At 37.2% G+C, this 20,300-nt stretch overlaps 1 long non-coding RNA gene across 1 annotated transcript; it reads left to right on the forward strand.

Annotated features, from left to right (window-relative positions):
• The first annotated feature begins 15,259 nt into the window (after positions 1-15,259).
• LOC125775633 (uncharacterized) lies at positions 15,260-16,398 on the forward strand. The gene is made up of 3 exons (XR_007421208.1): positions 15,260-15,599; positions 15,661-15,837; positions 15,898-16,398. It is a non-coding gene; the product is annotated as an uncharacterized LOC125775633 (long non-coding RNA).
• The last annotated feature ends 3,902 nt before the right edge of the window (positions 16,399-20,300 follow it).

Raw genomic sequence — 20,300 nt, forward strand, 5'->3', positions numbered from 1 at the left:
TGTGGCGCCAATTGGATATTCCAAGCGAAGCCAGGTCCTTCTCCACCTGGTCCTTCCAACGGAGTGGAGGTCTTCCTCTTCGTCTGCTTCCCCCGGCGGGCACTGCGTCGAATACTTTCAGAGCTGGAGTGTTTTCGTCCATTCGGACAACATGACCTAGCCAGCGAAGCCGCTGTCTTCTAATTCGCTGAACTATGTCAATGTAGTCGTATATCTCGTACAGCTCATCGTTCCATAAAATACAATATTCAACGTGGCCAATGCGCAAAGGACCATAAATCTTTCACAGAGCCTTTCTCTCGAAAACTGGCAACGTCGACTCATCACTTGATGTTATCGTCCAAGGCTCTGCACCATATAGCAGGACGGGAAAAATGAGTGACTTATAGCGTTTGGCTTTTTTTCGTCGAGCTGAAAATAAAAAACAAATATATACCGTCAAAATAATACAAAAAAAAATTAAGAATTGGTAAACAAAGCGCATACATATTGTCTTTCAATTGTATATTCAAAGACCGAATTGGCACATTTTCAGCAATACCTCTTGTCCTTGTTAATATAACTAACTACAAGCAAGCAGGATTGCCAACAAAACATTTTAAGCATATTACGTATGCACATAAACACTAACATTTTGTGCAGACTCAAAGGTCATTAACCTTTTTCTTTTCTCTCAATATCGCTCGTATACACAAGTATATACTAGTGAAACAATAAATAAAATATATATAAAGAAAACAAGAACAAACTAATAGCACAACTAAATAAGAACCGGGAATAAGGAAAAGGAAATATGCGTTCGTTTTTTGATACATAAGTATACAACAAAAATACAAATATTTTGTCTTAAAGATTTCACACGTATTTACTGTTATCAGAAATACACTGAGAGATTTTTTTTCATTATTATTATTATTTTCAATTCTCACATATTATCTAAATTAACGGAGATTCTAAGGATTCTCAATCGAAGCAAAATTTAAAAGTACAAAAAATGATTTCTGAAGAAAAGAGCCCATGTACACCTGCTGAAGCTACACGCTCAAAGCATGGTGCAACAAAGCAAAAAAAAGCTGAAAGATATTTCATATACTACGTTTATTGCTAAGAGTGACAGTCTAATTTGATACTGCACTCGATTTTCATCTTCACCGCTTCAAGACAATTCTGAATCGGTATTAGAAATCAAAAAAGTAAATCTGGGCAATTTCTGGACACGACTCCGAACTGCGTACGACGCAATTGTAGAATCTGACGAATCAGATCTACCTGAAAATTTCAAATCATCAGCATACGCAAAATATGAAAACTGCTTAGACCAGTATGAAGAGACGAAAGCTATGATCTCCGATCAATTGAAATTAATTAAAGCAATTGCAATCCAAAACTGAGAGTAGAGCTGCCTCAAGTTCAAAGCCAAGAGACGAGTTCAGGCATTCACCTCAAGGTGCCGTGTACATAAACCATGCAAAATTATCACAAGCGCAAAAATTGTATCACCACAGATACAAAAAAAAAGGTTAAGCAGGCGTTATAGTCAACAATTCGCTCTTAATGGCGGAAATTTCAATTTTGCTTGGGAAGCTGTAAAAGCTCGTTACGAAATCGAAAGAATATTGGTCGACAAACAAGTGACGATATTAATGAATTTACTAAAAATTCAGAAAAAAAAGTGAAGAATTTATAAAACTTCAATCCATTGTTTCAAATTGCTTGTCGGTTCAAGCTACACAGAATATTAACACAGCTTCGGAATTCGATGGCAGTGACAGTGGTGCTCGACCAGATGAGGCTATTTCTTGGGGTAAAATAAAGAAAGAAGCTTCACCAGTTAAGGTGTATGCAGAAGCTAGTTTAGTAGTGCCATTGATTGTTGGTGAGACTTTTGTTAAAAGACATTTCAATGCAAAAAAAGAAAACGAACCATGATAATAAATAATTGTAAAAAAATGCAAATTTGTGGACTTTAATTTGTAATAGGAAACGAACTTTTTAATAAAGCTTAGCCAATATGTATTTCTCATAAACTCTTTATTCCAACGAAATTAAACAAATTTTATTAACATTATAAATATATTTTTTATTTTTGAATCTTTAAGTTTTGCATTTTCCACACCACCCCTGAGGTTTGCAATAAGGCGCGTTACTGACTTTTTTTTAGGTGTTCGGTTCCCCGGTAGGCCTATTTTCACCTTTACAACTTAAAATAAACATAATTAATAATTTAAATAAAAATATTGCACAAAATAATTTAATAAGATTTTTAAGCTCCCACAATAGATGTATCCAAAATCCTATAACTCTACTAAATATATTAAAATACCGAAACTAACTTTTAAAAGGGGGAGGTAATTACCTATGTGAAATGCACAAAAATTTGATGCGCAGAAAATGAGGGTTGGCTGCCTGCCTATTAAAAATTCTTAAAGAAAAATATGTTCTAATTCTTATAAAAAGGTATTTTCGAACGTCGGGTTGTGAATTTTCGCAGCAATAAAAAGGCTCTACATCTCCCATCATACTATGTAATTTTTTTGAAAATCCTATAAGATGACAACAAGAATCAAAATTGTTATTCAATATAGCATCAACTTTTTTCAAAAAATCTATGAAGGGTTCACTTCACTTGGGTGGTTTATATTGGTGGAAAGGCTGCCTGTAGATAATACACATGTGGCAAAAAAATGGTTTTGAATTAATATTTATTTATTTATTTATTTAAATGAGAACTAATTATTAATAATTAATACACAGAGATTAATCACTGGCTACTAGGGCCTTCGGCTATCTATTACAATAGTTATGTCTAATTAAAATTAAGTGTAAAATTAATACTTAGTTTTTATTTGCTTATAATATTTAAATGTTATTTATCTTACATATCTTAAGCAAATTGTTGATAGCATTGATGTTGTTTTCAGTAGACGGGAGGGTTCCCTGTTTCCAAAGATGGTTTTCCTTTTTTGCGCTAGTGCAGTGCAGTCGTTTAGGATGTGGTTAACTGAGTCGTTTGGATGATTGCAAAGTGTGCAGCTAGGTTTTTCCGTTTTGTTCAACAGATAATTGTGTGTTGTTAAAGTGTGACCTAATCTAAGGCGCACAAATATTTTTATGTATTGGCATACTGGAACAGTCGCATGGGTAGTTTGGCTTGACACCAGTGGGATTCTGTTCCTTGAATTGATGTTGAAAGTTTGACTCGTAAAGCTCTTTTTTTACTAGGTTGCGAATATCTTTTGATGTGACGTGTGCGTACGAGAAAACTGGTTCTCTACTCGCCTTTTTGGCGCGATCGTCTGCAAGTTGGTTGCCTCTAATACCAGCGTGTTCAGGGATCCACATGATCTTGATTATGTTTTTGTGTTTGTATAAAATATCTTTTATATTCTTGATCAGTACTGAGTTATTTGTATCATTCAACAGCGCGGTAATTGTTGATTTGCTATCACTGCATATGATGTGTTTGTCTTTAGATTGTGCAATAAATAGCACCGCTTCGTATATCGCAGCCGCTTCAGCCGGTAAAACACCGACGGTTATAATGACACCTTGGTCGTTTGTCACTGCAAACGAAGTGTGGGTGTCCGATTTTGATCCATCGGTGTAGATAATTTTCCACTCTGGTTTATAAGTGTTTACTGCGTCGTTAAATAGCTGGTTATATTGTTCTGCGTTGGTGGTTGATTTTTGATACTTGAATAACGTACTTATTATGGATGATTTTAACGTCAGCCAGTGAGGATGAGTGTTCTCCTTTATTAATTGTGGTGTTGATATTATGACAAGTTTTTTTATAATGTTTATACGATATGTTTTCATCGTATTAAACAAACGGGAGTTTTTGCACTGGAGGAGCTTTGGTATGAGCATCATTGTATTCTGCTTTGTTCGGAGATGGATGCTGGGTAGACATGCTTCAGTTAAGACCACTTTGGTTGGAGAAGTAGGGAATACGCGAATGCTCCTTTTTACTGCTATGTGATAAGGGGTTTCAATGAGTGCGAGATGGGATTTAGCACAGTGTCCATAGATTGCGAGTCCAAAGTCTATTTTTGACAACATCAATGCTTTTACAATATTTACGAGAGTTGAGATATGGATATGACAGTGTTTTGAAGAGAGAAACTTTATAATGTTTAGTCTATTAAGTAAACTTAATCTAACATATTGTTACAAAAGTAGTATTTAGTTGTATTTGTATTGCTATATGCATCCCTTATTATGAACAATAGCTGTAGGTATATGGAATAGCATTTATCTTGTTGTAGACATCTGGCGCCGCGGCTGTCTGCTTGTCGAAACAATAGACATCTGGCGCCGCAGCCGTCTGCTTGAACAATTGCTGAGTCTGGCGCCGCGGCTGTCTGCTTGTCTGCATTTGGCGCGGTATAGCATTATGTTCTGGTAATTTCCAGACGCAATATTCTAGAAGGACACGTCGGCATCAGCGAGAAGTGCGTGGCTATATAAGCCTTGGCAGCGTCAACGTAATCAATCAGTGCTAAGAGTAAACTGCTATAGTGTAGACGAGTTGTGAAATAAAGAGTTGTTGAATTAAATTAAACAGTGTTGATTTTATTTGTCAATCCAGAGATACGAACCTAACAAAGTAAACTAGCAAGCAGTAAATTCGTAACAATTGGTGTCAGAAGTGGGATTGTCAAATAATCCAAATTCAAGATGGTTAAATTCGGAGAATTGAGAATTCAGCAATTAAAAAAGGAACTGGAGGAGCGTAATTTGCCGATAAGCGGGCAAAAGGCGGATCTGCAGGCACGATTACGTGAAGCAATGGAAGCGGATGGAATTAATGTCGACGAATTCGAATTTGATGGCCCAGAAACTTCTACAAAGGTAGAAGAAAAAGTAGAAGAACAACGAACATCATCAAGTGTGAACATGAACGTGCTGTTAGTGGCTATTAAGCAAATGGCAGAGAATGCAGTGCAAACAGAAAATCGTCTGGCACAGCAAATAGCTGAAAATACATCACAAATAGCAGACAATGCAGTGCAAACCGAAAATCGTCTGGCACAGCAAATAGCTGAAAATACATCACAGTTAGAGTCTCGCCTTACACAACAACATCGTTTGGTACAACAGATCACGGAAAATACTACACAACTACAAAAACAAGTGCAAGAGAAATTTTCAAAATTTGAAGACGAATTAAGCACTTTAAAAAATGACGAAGAAAATTTAAAAGCAGAAGTTCTTCAATTAAGTAATCGTGTGCGAGAACTGCAACTGCATGGCCCTGCACCATCAACAAATAATCAAAGATTGAAGGCACCCACATTCGATGGAAGTATTCCATTTCAAATTTTCAAACTTCAGTTTGGCCAATAACTGGAATGCAGCGGACAAATTGAAAGGACCTGCGGCAGAAATCCTTCAGACTATTCCAGACTGTGAATGGGACAACTATGAGGCATTGATGTGTGCGATAGAAAGACGATATGGTAGTGAGCACCGGAAACAAATATACCAGATCGAACTGCAAAATAGGGGTCAGAAGATGAACGAGTCATTGCAAGAGTTCGCAACTGAAATAGAACGACTGGCTCATTTGGCAAATGCAGATGCACCTGTGGATTACATTGAGAGGGTGAAAGTTCAAAGCTTCATAAATGGAATTCGTGATGTGGACACCAAACGCGCCACATATGCATTGCCAAAAAGAACGTTTGCTGAAACAGTTTCGCACGCCCTCACACAGGAAACAGCTTCGCTTCTAAGTAAACCAGCACACAAAGTACAAAGAGCTGAAATGGAACAACCGGCGCTGATGGAAGAAATATTGAAGACTCTGAAGACAATTGCTGCACCGCGAGTAAATACAACAGGCAGATGTTTCAACTGTGGAAAAGCGGGTCACTTTGCCCGAAATTGCAATATAAAAGTAAACCCATCAAAACGGAAACAACCAACAGATAACGAGGACGGAGCATCCACATCTCACAAGTCGTTAAACTAAAACGGAACAGTTCAAAGGGGCGTGAGCTGGTTCCCACAACTATTCGCCCCGCCATCTCGATATCACAAATAGGCCGCCATGACAACAATCTTGCTATCAACGGTATCGTAAATGGACGACTGTCAACGCTTACTTTGGATACTGGTGCCACACATTCAATTATCCGACCGGATGTGGTAAGAGGAACGGTTGAACCATTAATCGGTTGCAAGCTTCGAACGGCCACCGGAGAGGAAGTAGCTGTCGCGGGAAAAGTGTTTTGCGAAGTGATGATTGGTACCCTGGAAGTTAATCACACCTTCATCGTAGCAGAAATCACGGATGAAATTATAATGGGAGTAGATTTCATGATTGATCACGGGGTTACTTTGGATTTAAACAAGTAAATGCTGTTTTGCCAGAACATGGAGATGCCTATAAACACCGGATATGTGACCAACGTTGAAAGTAAGTGGGTGATTGTTGATGATAATCAGAGTATTCCACCAAAATCTGAGGCGATTGTATGGGCTAAAGTGAATGGAGGAGGTGGGACTGAAGAATTGTGGATTGTGGAACCAACAAAAATAGATACGCCCATATTGGTAGGAAGAACGCTTGTGAAAACTAGAGAAGACGCTACCATTCCGGCCAGAGTAGTGAATGAATTCGACACGCCTATAAGTCTGAAGAAAGGAGCAGTAATTGGACAGTGCCAGAATATAAGTGCAATAGCACGATGCGAACGGTCACAACAGAAGCCTACTATTGAGCCACAGAAGATAAGTCCTACACTCCTAAACAATTTGCTGAACGAACTGCATGGAAATGAAAAATTAAAAGCAGAAAAACTATTAGAAAAATACGCATCCATATTTGCAAACGAAGGAAACACAGGAAGAACCGGCATTGTCAAGCATCGCATAAATACTGGAGACGCTAAACCAATCCGACAAGCTCCGCGTAGGGTTCCACTAGCAAAACGTGAGGATGCTAACAAAATTATTGAAGACATGCACAAAAACGGTGTAATCGAACCTTCAATAAGTCCATGGAGCTCACCTATCGTCTTAGTTAAAAAGAAAGATGGTAGCACCCGTTTCTGCGTAGATTATAGGAAGTTGAATGATGTCACAAAGAAAGACAGTTATCCTCTACCAAGAATCGACGATACATTAGACACCTTGTCTGGAGCGAAATGGTTTTCTACATTAGATCTACAAAGTGGATATTGGCAAGTCGAGATTGATGAATGTGACCGTGAAAAGACCGCTTTCAGTATGGGCGACGGGCTATGGGAATTCTCTGTGATGCCATTTGGGTTATGTAATGCGCCTGCAACGTTCGAGCGACTGATGGAACATGTGTTAAAAGGACTCAACTGGAAGACATGTTTGGTGTATCTTGATGACATTATCATCATGGGAAAAAGTTTTGATGATCATCTGAAAAATCTAGAGGAAGTCTTTCAGCGAATAGCATCAGCCGGATTACGCTTGAATCCCAAAAAGTGTTCATTATGGAAGAAGCAGGTCACATATCTCGGACGTAAAGTGTCAACTGAGGGGATTCACACCGAGGAAGGAAAAATAAAAGCAGTTAAAGATTGGCCTCGACCCACCAACATACATGAACTCCGCAGCTTCCTCGGCTTATGCACGTATTACCGCCGTTTTGTACCTGGATTTGCGAACGTGGCTAGAAGTTTACATGATTTAACAAAGAAGAATCGCCCGTTTGTATGGCAGTTGGAACAAGAAAAAGCGTTTGAGCAGCTTAAAGAACTACTTTGTACGGCGCCGATGTTGGCTTATCCAATACCTGGAAAGAAATTCATCCTGGATACAGATGCGAGCGCTTATGGAATTGGAGGTGTCCTGTCTCAGCTCATCGACGGGCAAGAAAGAGTAATTGGGTATTACAGCAGAGTGCTCGGGAAACCAGAGAAAAACTACTGTGTGACGCGAAAAGAACTACTAGCTGTGGTGGAATGCGTAAAACATTTCCACAGGTATTTGTATGGACAACGATTCTTGCTGAGGACTGATCATGCAGCACTAAAATGGTTATTACAGTTTAAGAATCCGGAAGCCCAAATTGCACGATGGATTGAAAGATTACAGAATTACGACTTTGAAACAGAACACCGAAAGGGGATTCACCACAAAAATGCGGATGCATTATCACGTCGCCCTTGTCCACTGGAATGTAAACATTGCTCCAAATCAGAGGGAAAAGAAGGTATAATCGACGTGCGATTACTGAATATAGAACCTGAGGATGATTGGACTCCTCACCGCATCAGAATCAATCAGCTGGAGGACCCTGATCTTGCAAAGCTGATAATAGCCAAAGAAAATGGGGTACGACCACCAAAGGCTGATCATAGTACCGAAGTCCATGATCCCGAAAGTATTGAAAGAATATCACAATGGACCTAGTGGAGGGCACCTTGGGATTACAAAAACTATAGAGAAGATTAAACAACGGTTCTACTGGATTGGTTGTCGAGATTCCATAGCAGAATGGATAAGTAATTGCGTAGAGTGCATGGCAGCTAAAGGTCCTAAAGCCAAAAGTCGCGGTAGGCTACAACAGTACAGCGTGGGATCACCATTTGAACGAGTCGCAATGGATGTTGCAGGTCCGTTCCCAACCAGTACGGCCGGAAACAAATATCTACTGGTTGTCATGGACTATTTCAGTAAATGGCCAGAAGTATATGCCTTACCAAACCAAGAAGCGAAGACCGTAGCCGAAGCGTTTGTAGAAAATTGGATAACAAGGTTCGGAGTGCCCGTCGAATTACATTCTGATCAAGGCAGGAATTTCGAATCTTCCATTTTCCAAGAAGTCTGTACATTGTTGGGCATCCACAAGACACGGACAACAGCGTTACATCCACAATCAGATGGAATGGTGGAGAGATTCAACCGAACGCTCGAAGAACATCTGCGGAAAATCGTTGATAAAGATCAACGGAATTGGGACAAGTGCATCCAGATGTTCCTACTGGCGTATCGTTCAGCGAAGCACGAGACAACTGGTTACACGCCAGCAAAGATTATTTTCGGATCTGATCTGCGACTCCCTGCTGATCTTAAGTTTGGAACGAGCCCTACAGCTGTAAGAAATGATGGAGATTATTGTTCTGCCTTAAAGGAAGAAATGAATGAATTGCATCTAATGGTAAGACAGCATACGCATCTGATGAGCAATAAGATGAAGGACCGGTTCAATCAAGCGGCCAATTCAAAAGGTTTCGAAGAAGGTGATCTGGTCCTGTTGTACAATCCACTTCGAAAGAAAGGCTTGTCCCCGAAACTGCAGACAGCCTGGGAAGGACCCTATATGGTGATGAAACGACTTAATGACGTGGTATACCGCATACAAAGAAATGGAAAAGCACGATGTAAAATGAAAGTAGTACATTTGGAGAGGCTCGCCCCATTTGGTTCAAGAGGATTTGTGCCTAATCGGGACGATTAGGCTTTAGTGGAGGGCAGTGTTACAAAAGTAGTATTTAGTTGTATTTGTATTGCTATATGCATCCCTTATTATGAACAATAGCTGTAGGTATATGGAATAGCATTTGTCTTGTTGTAGACATCTGGCGCCGCGGCTGTCTGCTTGTCGAAACAATAGACATCTGGCGCCGCAGCCGTCTGCTTGAACATTGCTGAGTCTGGCGCTGCGGCTGTCTGCTTGTCTGCATTTGGCGCCGTATAGCATTATGTTCTGGTAATTTCCAGACACAATATTCTAGAAGGACACGTCGGCATCAGCGAGAAGTGCGTGGCTATATAAGCCGTGGCAGCGTCAACGTAATCAATCAGTGCTAAGAGTAAGCTGCTATAGTGTAGACGAGTTGTGAAATAAAGAGTTGTTGAATTAAATTAAACAGTGTTGATTTTATTTGTCAATCCAGAGATACGAACCTAACAAAGTAAACTAGCAAGCAGTAAATTCGTAACAATATTTACAATGTTCCCTAAATGTTAGTTTTTTATCAAAAATTAAGTATTCTTAAAGTTGTAGGGTGAGGAATTTGTGTGTTTTCGAAGGATAGGTTAGGGAAGGTGCATTTTCTTTTTCTGCAAACGTGCAATGTTGCGCTTTTGCTTGCAGAAACTTTTGTTCCTGACGTTTTAGATCATTCTGCTATTTCGGTTAGGATGTTGCTAAAAATGATTTTTACTTGGTTTAAATTTTTTAAAACTGAAAAAATTAAAACATCGTCTGCGTAGATGATATGGTCTACACATCGGTATGAGGTTATTAAGTTGCTTAATTAGTTAAAGACAATTAAAAATAGTGTTGTTGAAAGGGGAGATCCTTGGGGTATGCCATTATGTAGGGGGTATATGTTGGAGTTGTGGTTACTAACACTTACTGCAATCTTACGTTTTGAAAGGAATCCCATTTTTGTCCCATTTTTTTAATTCTGGTAATACCGTATGAGCTCCAATTCTAATGCTTTCTCAAAATCTAGACTGAGGACGGATAAGTGATTTTTGGTAGATATTGTTGTTGTAGCGTGGTGTTCAAAGTAAAGAAGTGGGTCAATGATGCCAAGACCACTTTGAAAACCAAACTGGTTGGGGCTTATCAGTCCTTTTTGTTTTAAATACTACATGAGTCTCTTTGATATAATTTTTTCCAAAACTTTGGCAATGCAGGGTATCAAAGAAATAGGTCTGAGTCTGAAATTGAGGCACTCGATTTGTTGGGTTTAGGGATGGGAATAATTGTAGCTTTTTTCCATTCTTGAGGTACAATACCCTGCTTTAATATGTTATTGTATAGGGTTATAAGTCTGATTTTTAAAGAGTATGGAAGATTTTTTAGGAGGGAGTAGGAAATTTTGTCTTATCCAGGGGTTTTTCGGGACATTTTGCTGATAGTAGAATTGAACTCTTCTAATGTAATGGGAGATTCTATCAATGTAGCTTCGAAATACGGGGATGGGTTGTGGTATGTTTGGGAAATGATTTGATTAGAAAGTGTAATAAAATTCGAATGGAAGTTGAAATTTTTGGAGTTGTTTGACCATGTTTGTGCAAAGTTTTCTGCAATATGCTGCTGATCGTAAATGGGGAGATTGAATAAAATCAATTTTATTTTGTTTATGTCCTCCTGAAAGAGATTTGATGTCATTCCATATTTTTTTAGAGCTTGAAGTGGGTTTTATATTAGCTGTTAGTTTTTCAAGGGCTATGCGTTTAGCAGACTTTAGTTCTCTTCTGAAGTTAGAGTTTGCTTTTTTGTATCTAATTAAGTTTTCAGTTGTTACGTTCTGTTTGAATTTAGACCAAAGAGCTTTTTTTGTATTTCTCAAGGCAGTTAATAGATTGGACCAATACGGTAGTTTGGCGGAAAATTTTTTTGTGCTAGTTTGGGGAATGGATATGTGCAGCGGATCGAATAATCCTTTTTATTTTTGATGCTTCTGCGTTTATGTTTGCTGATATTATTTCAGCACTTGTTGATGTGTTGAGCAGGGAGCAATATTTTAACCAATCAGCTTTAATCAATCAGTAAGAAATGTTGATCTCGGCTTAATAATGTATTGCACCGGTGTGATGAGGGTAGTTATGATAGGAAAGTGGTCGCTATTGTGGAGGTCTTCTAGAGTATAAGAACAGAGTTTATGGGTTATGGAAGCTGAACAAAGAGCGATGTCTATATGAGTGAAAGTTTTGTGGGAGGAAACGTGAGTTGGTGATCTATCATTAAGAACAAATGAGTTTTTTGAGAGAATAACATCTTCCATTATTTGGCCTCTTCCATTTGAGAAGGTAGATCCTCATAGGGGGCTCCAAGCATTAAAATCTCCAATGATTATTGTGGGTGCAGGAACAGCGTTATTGACACCTATAAGTTCTCCTGCAGTAAACTTTTGATTCGGAGGGATGTAGCATGTGACTATGGAAAATTTGAAACCGATGTTAATTTCTATTGCAATGGCGGAAATGTTGGAAAAGACTGGGATACGTTTGTGTTTGATATGTTTTTTGATAAACAGAGCAATGCCTTGTTTAGCTCATTTGTTTTATGGTAGATTATGGAAATAATTAATGTATTTGTGAGGAGTATATGCCGTTTTATTTGCTGGGAGGTGAGTTTCTTGTAATGCAATTACGTGTGGTGAGAATTCATTTATGAGTATATTTAAATCTGGATAATTGTTAAATAGACCTTTCAAATTCCACTGGAGAATTCTCATAGTCTATTTTGTGATGGGGGTTGTGTGGGTAATGGGGCGGCGGGAGTGTTACTGAGTTGGGTGATCAAGTTTGAAATGAGTGAGGTTGTTGCGTTGTAGTCAAAAGGTGTTACAGTTGATTCTTCGACTGCACTTGTTGTTGAAAACGAATGAGTTGAATTTATTTGATTTATAGTGGTTGTTACATTTTCTTCGTTGTTTGTGCTGATTGTTTTAGAGTTGGAAGTTGTAGGTGAAGTAATAGAGGAGAGCGAGATTTGCTCTTTTGTTTGAGTGTTTTGTTGATTGTTTGTGAGCGTTATGTTTGTCGGGTTGTTAGTAACGTTAGCGAATGAAGGAGATGAAGAATTGAAAACAGGTGGTATTTGTGCTTTATGGATATTTACTGCTTCGCGGAAAGAGCATTTATTGTCTGTTTGAATTGTTATTATATTCTTTATTTGAGCGAACTTTGGACACAGTTTACTTGAGGCTGGGTGATCAGCAGAACAGTTTGCACAGAGAGTGCGAGTACAGTGTGAGGAATTGTGGGTTGTTAATGCACATGTATCGCAAGTAGGGACCTTATTGCAGCGTTTTTTTGTGTGACCAAGTAATTGGCAGTTTTTGCATCTCATAGGATTTGATTAGTATGGTCTTACCTTTGTTGTATACCATGAAACATCAATTTTTTCCGGTAGGGAGTAGCGATCGAAAGTAAGGAGGACTACACCACTTGGAGTTGGTTGGCTATTTATGTATTTCGGAAATTTATAAATTGATATGACACCCTGTTCTTTCAAATTTTCGATTATTTCATTCTCTGGAATATCGTTTAGGCACGGAGCGTAAATAGTACCTTTGCATGAGTTTAGATTTTTGTGGAGCTCAATTTTTACACTGCATATCCCAACGAGTTGCTTTGTTGTAGTGAATTGTTTTGCGATAGTGCTATTTTTAACTAGGAGTAGCAAATTACCGTCCCTTAGTTGACTGATTTTTATTATTTCAGAGCTAATATGTTTCAGGGCTTTGTGAACGGCGAAGCAGGAAAATTTATTCAACGGCTTATTTGCATCACTTGAACTTACCACTATATATTTAGGACTGTCTTTAATTCTTGTTGGTAGAGTAGGAAATAATTCTTCATTCGATATAGGGTTGGCTTTTTTTTTTCTTTTTGGTTCTTTTGTCCCCCAAGGGGACATGTTTTCACAATTTGATTTAATTAATAGAAGTCAGTAAATAAGAGCAGGCTTATTGAAAAATAAGGTGTGAAAAAGAATGCGAAAATGTAACTTGCACTAGCGAAATTGATTAACACAACGAAATTACTGATAGCACAACCGTATGCGCCGAGTGACAGTCGGAGACTGTTTGAATTAATAAATAAATTTTATAATGCACATTTTTATGTATGCATAAGAACTAATACGCATTAAGCGGCTATGCCAGTGCGACACTTTCAAAAAATCGGTTTTTTCATTTTTTTTTATAGTTTAAACGACATTTTCAAAATTGCTGTCATCATACCTCAACGAGATATTGACCAATTGACTTCAAATTGAAACTGAGTATTCTACAGTATATTATTTACTATACAATGACCTACGATCTTTTTGATTGGTTGAAAATTGTCAATTTGTCATTAAAAAAAACGACAATTGTTTACCCAAAAAAGACACTTTTTTCGGAACCTCCGAAGACAGCACATAACTTCGTTATTATTCAATATTTTTGTAAAAAAAACTTAAAACATAGCCGAAAATATACCTTATTATGTCCAAAGAACTTCGAAATATTCGATTGAGTACTTTCTTTAAAAAAATCACGAAATTCGCCTAATTTTCCATGGGTAACACTGGTATAGCTCCTTAAAAATTTGATGAATGTAAATTCATACCTTGCTAATTCTCGTTCCGATGGGAATTTGTAAAATGATTCAGATCACATGATGATGCACATCCGCACACACAAGATTTCGGCATTCTTCTATAAACACAAACTTATTAAAAACTTCGACATATTTCTAATATATTTATACACCTTACCTTAATCAAGCTTTATTTCAGCAACAACACTTATCGACAATATAAAAAATATAATCTTATAATTAACACTAATATGTATTGTTCATATCTTCTACATACATACGTTTGTGTTTAAACTCAATTTCCAATTGCTGTTTTCCTATAACGGCTAACGAATTGTCAATTTGTACACATATGTATGTCAAACGACAAATTACCACCCAGGATTATATCCTACTGCATGCAAAAATTTAGAAAGACTTGAAGCGTGTTTAAAAATTGCCCAAAAAAAAAACTGCTGATTTAGCATCAAACAACAAGTAATATCCCAATAAAATTGAACAGAGATTCAAAATAATTCAATATAATCACTTAACTAACGTAAACACTTGCATTATTTAATATATTTTAAAGTGTTGATCATCAAAATTTAAAATTTATATGTAGCTCAAATGCTAACGCAACACCCTGATAACCATGAAAGTAGCAAAAAGAGTGTTACACAACACCCTAAGATTTCTTAGAGGTGAGTATATGTATGTAAACAAAGCAAAGGTTATCTACTGTATATATTGAGCCCACGGCAGTGGCCATCGAGCACCGAGGAGAACTGTTTAAACCAAGGTAGAGGAGGAGTAAGGTCACTATCAGCTGATGTTATGTAAACAAAGGCACAGCTGAGAGGTGTCACTGTAGAAACGCCAAGTGTAGTCCGGGGTTGAGTTTCTATTTGAATCCAAGATGGCCGACTTTTAACCAAGATGGCCGACTTTAACCGGAAAATTGTTGCATTGTGTTATTTTCTTATAATTTAAGTAAAAGTTGTCCCAAAAATATTGGTTATATGTAAAAGTTTAATATATTTTCAAAAGAAAATCGTTTTATTTTAATATATATTCTTAAAGATGAGAACAATATGAGCAAATACATGAAAAATTAAGTTTTTTATTTATGCCTCTTTTTAACTGTGGTAAGTCAATAAATGTTCACCACAGAAAAATGTTACGAACAAATAAGCAACCATGCCGAATATTGGGGTCTAGATTATGCTCATTCACAGCCATATTTACATTTTTGCCATCGTAACGAAGGTTTTTGCAAAGACAATTTGTTTTGGTTTATTTCATGGTTAAATCCTTTGCGATGGTTTATTTAGTTATTTTAATCTATAAAAAGTGTTTACAATTTTCATGGGACGATAAACATCAGATCGGCTGCGATTTTATTCCAATAAAAGTACGAAATAACCAAACATGGCCACGTTAATATTGCTGCGTAATGGGTCTGGTGCTGTTACAATTTTATGATTTAAGAGATAGTCAAATGTAGTTATCAAATTAGTTGGCCGTGAATTCGAGACAAAATTTTAAATTCAATGGCGTTCTCGTGTAAGAGATCGCATTGCTAGGTAAGCTAAAATTAAACTTTATATCAAAAGATTTACCATGTATTTTTTAAATTCTTTATAGAATCAGCAAAGGAGCTGGTGTAGAACGCTAGTCCCAAACCAATGAGCTTTGTGCTTGAGGGTGGAAGCAACTTTTTGAAGAGCAAATACTACGGTGAGCACATTCGGATGTTGCATAACCTATTGTAAATTGCGCTTAGAATCCCGGTACTGCTGGTCAGGTTTATCAGGCTGTTGGGTAGGTTTTGAGCAAAATTGAATTTACATACTTTCTAATAGCTAAACACCCACCTTGCAGGCCAAAGCGTTACCAGTTGAGCGAATTAATTGACTGGTTTCATCGTGTTATGCGCAAAGATGAAAAATGGTGGGGATACCGTCATTGAGACATGTGTTGTGATCCTACCTTCTTATTGAAAGCCAAGTTCACGAATGTATTACCGATGTCGTTCCCTCCAACATACCGTGGTTGAAGAATTTTGGTGTACAATCTGGGGGAACCAGCTCCACCAAAACCGATAGAACATCGGGATGAACTACGCAAATAATAAACAACACTTATCAAAAGAAAGTTGGCAGCGTTGGTGACTAAGCAGCAATTTGAAAAAGAAACATTTGCATCTACGTGAATTACAATTCGTCTTTACATCTAGTGAATTATGGTCGATTATGAATGGTGTGGAAGTTGATATTTAAACTTTAAAAAACAAATAAATGTAATTTGGCTAATATTGATATTTAAACTTTAAAAAACAAATAAATGTAATTTGGCTAATAATGAGCCGCTATTAAAAGTTAAGGAATTTGAGTTGTATTTTTAATTGGGCCAAACAAGTTATTATCGATTTGAATAACTTCAAACGGAATATATTTCGAACAATCATTTATTTTTTTAAATACTATGGCGCTATCGCTACTGAGCATGGCAAAATAGTGTTGCGTGAGCTAATTTAAACTACTTTTTACTACTATATAGATATTGCAAATTCAAAAAATAATTTCTTTAAGAATCCTTTTTATTTAAAAACTTAGCTTAGAACTAAAAAATAGTGAGGTAAATTTGTTGGGATAATTTGGGAATGAGTAGGATTCCTGATCGCCGGCGTATAGCTAAATTCTGACATTTAAAACGTGTACGTAGTTTGTGATTACAAAAATTTATAATTAAAATATAGAAAACATGGCTATTATAATTATCTCTTGATTTATCTTACAATAAAAAATGTGTTTTACTGTTCAGACGAATTGTTATGGTACGTAATATAAAATTTTTCACAATAGTTATCTCTTATGGTCCACTCATTATCAAATATAATTTCCATTTTGTCCATGAATAAGTTAACTAAAACGCTTAAAAATATATATTATTCACCAGAGGTGGCCATGATGTTGTTATTGTAAAAGTACACTTGAGGGGTAGCTTAAGTACTGTGAATGGCTCTTTTTCTATGGTGAATGGGACTTTCCCTACTCCTCTATACCATGGTTTAAACTTAGGGCCTTGATAGACCAAGGATCTCAACGATCATTTATAGCAGTGTTTCCCAAAGTGGGCGATAACGCCCCCTTGTGGGCGCTGCAGGTGTCAAGGTGGGCGGTAAGAGACCCAGAAAGAAAATGGGGGCGTTGTGTAGAGGCCTGGGGGGTTATTTGTAATTTTATTTAGCTAGGAGGCTTCTTTGACAACGACTACATGAGCTCTCGACTCTTAACAACAACTTGTGAACATCAACTAATATAAATTAAAAGATTGCTCAAACTCGGTTCTATATTTCTCTCCGCGTAATTCATGTATCTGTCCTATTTTATTGACTATAGAAAAAATGAAAATCATGTCAATCGGTCGCTCCGTTTCATAACAGGGCATCTCGACCGGATAGAATTTATAGAATACTAACTGTCAAACGTACTGCTATTGCCATTGCCAAATCTGTATGTGGGCATTTGCTATCATAATATAATCATTTGCGCAAAGGTGTAGGGTAGGTAGGTTCGAGCTGATGTAGAGCATGCTTTGAGCTCTTGAAAATTTTATTTTATCACTTACGAAATTACAAATGTATTTCTGGGAAAAATAAGATAATAAAAAAAGATAAAGATCTTACATTACATTACATATTGCAAATGTATTTCTGCTTAAGCATTCCTATATAAAGAATGTAATATTTATTTTATATTAATTTGTGGTTTTGCGCGCAATAGATGAGCCTCCTTTACACTACTCGCGAAGTTTAACGTATTTCTCAAAGCAAAACAATGTCGGAAGTAAAAAAGAAGAGACGGCAATACTGTGCGGAATACATTAAATTCGGATTCATTGAAAATCCCACAAACCCATCCTCGTCTTTGTGTCTTCTATGTCTAAAAACATTTTCGAATGAAGCAATGAAGCCTTCAAGACTGCAAGATCATTTGAATAAAATGCATCCAGATAAGAGAGACAAGAATGTAGCATATTTTCAAGACCTAGAGAAGAAGCATAATACTCAGCCAAGTGTAGCAAAACTATTTTCGGCGGCTGCTAAGCAAGATGACGACGGACTTCGAGCTTCGTACAATATCTCTTTGTTAATTGCTCAAAAAGGCAAACCACATAACATCGGAGAAGAGTTAATATTGCCAGCAATAAATGAAGTAATAACTACCGTGCTTCATAAACCGGCCGCAGATATTATCCAAAAAATTCCTTTGAGTAATAATTCTGTGCAAAGACGAGTTGATTAAATGGCTGAAAACATTGAAGAATCATTGTGCTATCACCTGAGGACAAGCCAATTCTCAATTCAGCTCGATGAGTCCACTTTACCAACTAATGAAGCATTGTTGTTGTCTTACGTGAGGTTTATTAAAGATGAGAAAATATGTGAAGAACTATTATTTGCTAGAAATTTAGAGACCGATACAAAAGGCGAAACCATATTCAATATATTGGAGAAGTTTTGCGATGAGAAAGAGATTCCTTTGAAAAATATTATTTCAATTGCTACGGATGGTGCTACGGCTATGATAGGGTGCCATAAAGGCTTAATAGCGCACTTAAAAAATAAAATTCCAGATGTCCTTTGTGTACATTGCGTTATTCATAGACAACATTTAGTTGCTAGACACTATTTCAATCACTGCAATATGTCATCAAAGCAGTCAATAAAATCCACAACAGCTCTTTGAATGATAGATTATTTCATCAGCTTTGTGTTACTAATGACGAGGATTTCAATCGTTTGTTGTTTCAACTGAAGTTCGTTGGCTATCAAGAGGCAATTGTCTGACTCGATTCTACAACCTGATTGACTCTGTTATAGAGTTCTTGGAAACTAAAGATACAGAATTTCAAGACAAGCTCATAACATCAAAGAATGATATAGCTTACATGACAGACCTGTATAAATTGTTCAACGACATGAATCTCCAACTGCAAGGCGTAAACTAAATTTAATTAAAACAAAAAACGTCGTTGCTGTTTTCGCAGCCAAACTGCTTCTACACAAAAAGAATCTGGGCAGACGTGAGTTTCACAATTTTCCGAATTTATCAGTATCATGCAGTAACGACGAATTGTTTGCCTACTGCCAACATTTGGAAAACCTCCACATTGACTTCACCGAACGATACCAGGACATTTTGAACTTGCAAATACCAGACTGGGTGTTGGATCCGTTTTAGAATCTCAACACAGCAATGTCACCTCAGCTGGAAGAAGAACTTATAGAATTGACAACAAACGAGGAAATAAAAATGAAGTTCAAAAAGGGTTACCAAGAATTTTGGCTACAAAAACCGATCGCGCAATTGTACCCTGGATTGTGCTCAATCGTTCAACGATTCTTGATAGCATGAATTGAGTAAATTGGAACCTGATATTAACAAACTTATTAAATAGCATCAGATTCATCCTTCACATTAGTTTTTATATATGGATCGATTATTATACTCTCGCAACAAAGTTGCTAAGAAGAGTATTATAGTTTTGTTCACATAACGGTTGTTTGTAAGTCCTAAAACTAAAAGAGTCAGATATAGGGTCATATATACCAAAGTGATCAGAGTGATGATTAGAGTTGAAATCCGGATGACTGTCCGACCATGCAAGCTGTAACTTGAGTAAAAATTGAGATATCATGATGAAACTTGGTACACGTATTTCTTGGCTCTGTAAGAAGGTTAAGTTCGAAGATGGGCAAAATCGGCCCACTGCCACGCCCACAAAATGGCGAAAACCGAAAACCTATAAAGTGTCATAACTAAGCCATAAATAAAGATATTAAAGTGAAATTTGGCACAAAGGATCGCATTAGGGAGGGGCATATTTGGACGTAATTTTTTTGGAAAAGTGGGCGTGGGCCCACCCCCTACTAAGTTTTTTGTACATCTCGGAAACTACTATAGCTATGTCAACCAAACTCTATAGAGTTGTTTCCTTCAGGCATTTCCATATACAGTTCAAAAATGGAAGAAATCGGATAATAACCACGCCCACCTCCCATACAAAGGTTATGTTGAAAATCACTAAAAGTGCGTTAACCAAAAAAAAACGTCAGAAACAGTGATTTTCACGGAAGAATTGCAGAAGGGCGACTCAAAATTAGAGTGAAGGGAGAACCCGCGCTGTACTCCCAAGTCGAAACATTGACGCACCTACACCGAGAAAAGGCAAAGGTCGCTCTTATCACTTATACTTATACTCACGCCACTTCAGCTGCG

Source organism: Bactrocera dorsalis, chromosome 1 (assembly GCF_023373825.1).
Source record: "Bactrocera dorsalis isolate Fly_Bdor chromosome 1, ASM2337382v1, whole genome shotgun sequence".
NCBI classification, from domain to species: domain Eukaryota; kingdom Metazoa; phylum Arthropoda; class Insecta; order Diptera; family Tephritidae; genus Bactrocera; species Bactrocera dorsalis.